Below are 4,186 nucleotides of genomic sequence, written 5' to 3' on the forward strand. Positions count from 1 at the left end.
TTTCTCATGGTGGAGGGCATATACCAAAAATCAAGCTTAAAATTGCATTTCTGAGTATTTCTTTATTCAAATCTTTGATTTTTGTTGCATCTGTAATGTTAGCTTGAGGAGGCTGTAAGATAGCAGGAGAGAGTGTAAACAAAGGGTTGGTGGGATATCAGTGCAGGCTTACTCTGCCTAAAAACCTGGTCCCCACTTGCTTTCATGGCCATATCACAGCTGGATTAGGGAAAAAATATCATCCATGTGTTAACTTTTATCAGGAAGTCCAAACCGTATTGGTTTAAAAGGCTGTCAGTAAAACATGAGGGGGACATATGAGCAGATTTTGACTTGGTTGAGTCTCCTCCCACGTTCCTCTCTGCAGGAAGTGTAGGCGTTCATCTGGCGTTTATTTTTCTTACCGTTTGGCACAGAGCTCAGGTGTTTCCACAGGTTAATGTTTAGAACTAAATCTTACGTAGGAGTCACACAGAGCCAAGGCTTCACAATCTGCATGCTACATCGGCGCCGTCTTTCACCTTCTGCTTAACAAGTGGATTAGATGGATACGTGCACGCCAGATTTTTTCTCTCTTTTTTTCCCCTGCGGTACCTACTGTCAGCGAGCACAGCTTATGCTTCTCCTGTGCTCACTTCCAAAGGTTGTAAAAAGCAGAAAGCAACCGGTAAAGGGCTGATGCATTTAGATTTGCCCATAAAAAACCTCCTAAAGTATTCATATGTCTCAGCTTTCTCAGAATCTTTGCTTTAGCAGGCATTTCTGAGTGTGGAAATGAAGACAGAGCTTCCGCGCTTTAAAGGCGGAGCTGTTGAAGCTGCAGATTATCTCGGTATTGACAGGATGAACGATTTACTTTTATAAATGAAAGTCATGAATATGTAGGGTTGTGCATCACTGTCATTGAATGCAGCCAGAAAGTGAAACAGGGGCAGAGATAAAGAGACGTTAAGACTAAAGAACTACAACATAATCTATCATGGAGTGATATTGTAATTTGCTAAATAGCAACCATTCAGGTGAGAAAAGGCCTTGTTCAGAACTTTCTACCGCCTGTGCTCATTACACTGGCTTAGCAGTGGAAAATCACAACCTTTAGCTGTTTTCCACAGATCGGCGAGGTATGCAACTGCTAAAGACTCTGAAAAATGTTGTTTTATTTCGTCTTCATTGATGACCTTAATAAAATCATGTACCAAACAAAACCGAATCTTTAAGCCTTTCTCTCCCTCCGCTCTGCACACAATCTGTAAAGACTGAAAGAACGAGGAAGAATTTTAGCGAGCAGAGAGTCAAGGGCTCCGATTTGACAGCATCTTTTTTGTCCGACACTTACAATACGAGAAGACATGAATACACGTGAAAACATTAGGTGTTCAAAAGAATATTTTCTCATGTTAACCTTGTCTGACGACGATAAAGCATCTTAAATTAACCGTTCACAGAGGAAACATGATGTAGTTAAATGAACCATTACTTTATAGATGGACGCCATGTTCTCTGGAGCAAAAGGAGTAAGACTCTTAACAAATGACAACTTAAAGGTAAGGTCAAACCTTTTTATTAATAAATCTATAAGTAGGCGTCTTCCTTTTACTTATGTAGTAGAAAATACACAGAAAAGTATGCCACATATACGCTGTAAAGTTTGAATGCAATATTCTTTATCAAATAGTTGTAAATGTAGTTTACAAAGGCTCTGGTTTACAGTAAATCGGTTCTTTTTGTGTTTGGATGTTCTCCTGGTGCATACTTGGGGTTTTGTCCGGGATCTCCGGTTTCCCCCCATAGTCCAAAAGCATGATTCGTATGTTAATTGATGTCTCTAAAATACCCCCTAGATGTGAGCCTGTGGCCCTGCTCTGGGTGGACCCGGCCTTCGCCAAACAGCCATTGGGTTGGCTCTAGCGAGGATGACGGCAGGTTCGGAAGATTGATAAATCAGGGGTCTGCGACCTTTGACCCTTAAAGAGCAGTTCAGGTCAATTTCTAACTGACCACAACCCAGTAGGAGCCATAAACTCTTACTTTACCCTCTAGAAAAAAATAAATGCATAGTCATAACTAAAAGACCACCGAGAACACTTTTGAAGTAACTTAAAAGATGATTGGAGTGGGTTTTTAATCTTTTTTAAAACCTTCTTCACTTTCTGCTGCCTAAAATGTTCAAGATTAGCCATGGTGAAGAAATTTGTGCAGCAATTCGAGGTGCCTCTCTGTCTCATAGCAAGGCAGCAATGACCAAACCTGCCACCTGTAGCTCTGAAACCCTGTGGAACGCTCACTGCACCACAGGTTCACAAAGAAAAAGAAAAATCCGTTGTGAAACCATTTCATGAATATACATGATTTTATTATCAACAGCTATGGTGTTAAGCTAATTCCTGTCTGAAAAAGTACAAAAATAAGACTGAACAGTCCTTCACTTTAAACTCAGAACAGTAAATGTATTCACAACAGATGTGGAGTGTCTGTGATGTTGTTCCACAAATACCCTGGGTGTTGGTGTTTCTAAAGATTTCATTAAACGGTTATTTGCATTGCTACCCATCAACTTTCGAAACGGGTGAATTCTGAGTTTGAAAGACCAATGAAAATAGTATTTTTTGTGTTTTTATTTAACATGTTCTTGTAGCCCTTTTCTCATAATGGAGGAGCTATACAAAATAATTGATGATTAAAACTGAGTAATTGGATCATAAAATCAGATGCTAGAAAAAGCTCCAACTAATGACGCAGAGACTGAAATATGCGTGCTAAAGTCGCTCTACTCCACTCCACTCCAATGAGCTTTAAACACTCATCTGGCTCAAAACTGTACGACTGGATTGATCCAGAACCGAGCCAGCAAGGCCAAGTGGGTGCCATATGGTTTAAAAGTGGGCAGAAAATGTGGGCTCCAATTGGGTTTGTCCGCAGTTTCTGTGCGATTACCACATTGACTTAAGTGGATGCTTAGTGGGTTAGCTTGCTATGCTATCAGCTGCTATCCAGACAGTAGAGCTCACTAGATCGCTATAGCAGAGCCCGCTAGCTTGCGACAGAAGAGCTCGCTAATAAGCTACAGAGGATTTCACTAGCATGCTACAGTGGAGCTCGCTAGTGTGCTATGCTGTCCACCGGGCAGCTGGCTAGCTTAGCAAGCTAACCCACTGAATCCCCACTTAAGCCAATGTGGACAAACACCGATGGGGTCACCACGAAAAACGGCGGACAAACCCAATAGGGGCCCACATTTTCTGCCCACTTTTACACCATATGGGGCCCACTTGGCCTTGCTAGTTGGGGTATTGCTCATTGTTATTTTTGCACCGCAAATGCTAGCTTAAAGCTATAAGCTTGCGCACAAACAGAGCTCCAAGCAACATGGAGGGGGCGGGGTCGTTCTGAGCCAACAGTCCCGCCCACAACCCAGATTTGCATATACAGTATAATGAGCTACTGCCACTGTGCATAAAATATGTCTTAAACAACAAAAGATAAAAACTGCACAGTCATAATTAAAAGACTACTGGAAATGATTATGCAAAAGAAAAAAAAATAACTGGAGTGAGTCTTTAATTATGGCACCATTAGGGAATATTTTACCTTAAATATGCAAACTGAAGGTGATGCTCTTCTTTTTCTTTCACTTTACTGAACAGTTTTCCTCCATATGGGCTTAGAAAACTGATGATTAAACATCAGAATAAAAAAAAAAAAAAAAGATAAAACGCTTTTGAGTAAATGCTCTGTTTACCATGGAGACCGACTTTCAACTGTGCATCAGTCATGTGTCACAGAGAAACAAACGAGGTTGCAGAAGCTGTTGTTTGTTCACAGACGCATTCTACAGGCTGTTTGCAGAGCAAATGTCGGCGCACCTCCATGAGTAAAATGTTAGCTCATGTTGGCTGGATAGATTTTCACACTAGGCAGATTCTGCCAGAGAGGTTTCACACAGTGATATTGTTTTAGATCAAGCAAACAGACACAAATGAGAGGCGCAGGAAAAGAAAACAACACAGGTTTAAGGAACACTTGTTTTGTGGAGCATTTCATGCACAGACATCCAAAGTGCTGATCTGAAGTCGATAGTTTTGGGGGAAAAGTCTGCTCCCCACTACAAATGCTATTAACACACTTGTGTTTTTCCTTTTAAAATTACACTTGTGGAAACACTTTGTTACAGAGCCGCTAAAGTTGA

The 4,186-nt window shown here is 41.0% G+C and overlaps 1 long non-coding RNA gene across 1 annotated transcript in view; it reads right to left on the minus strand.

Moving 5' to 3' along the window:
* Positions 1-1,623: 1,623 nt before the first annotated feature.
* LOC112136170 overlaps positions 1,624-4,186 on the minus strand; it is a 35,999-nt gene continuing 33,436 nt past the window's right edge. Inside the window, exon 5 of the long non-coding RNA XR_002917294.2 lies at positions 1,624-3,669. This is a non-coding gene — a long non-coding RNA (uncharacterized LOC112136170). The remainder of the gene's footprint in view (positions 3,670-4,186) is intronic.

Source organism: Oryzias melastigma, linkage group LG12 (genome assembly GCF_002922805.2).
Source record: "Oryzias melastigma strain HK-1 linkage group LG12, ASM292280v2, whole genome shotgun sequence".
In the NCBI taxonomy this organism is placed as follows: domain Eukaryota; kingdom Metazoa; phylum Chordata; class Actinopteri; order Beloniformes; family Adrianichthyidae; genus Oryzias; species Oryzias melastigma.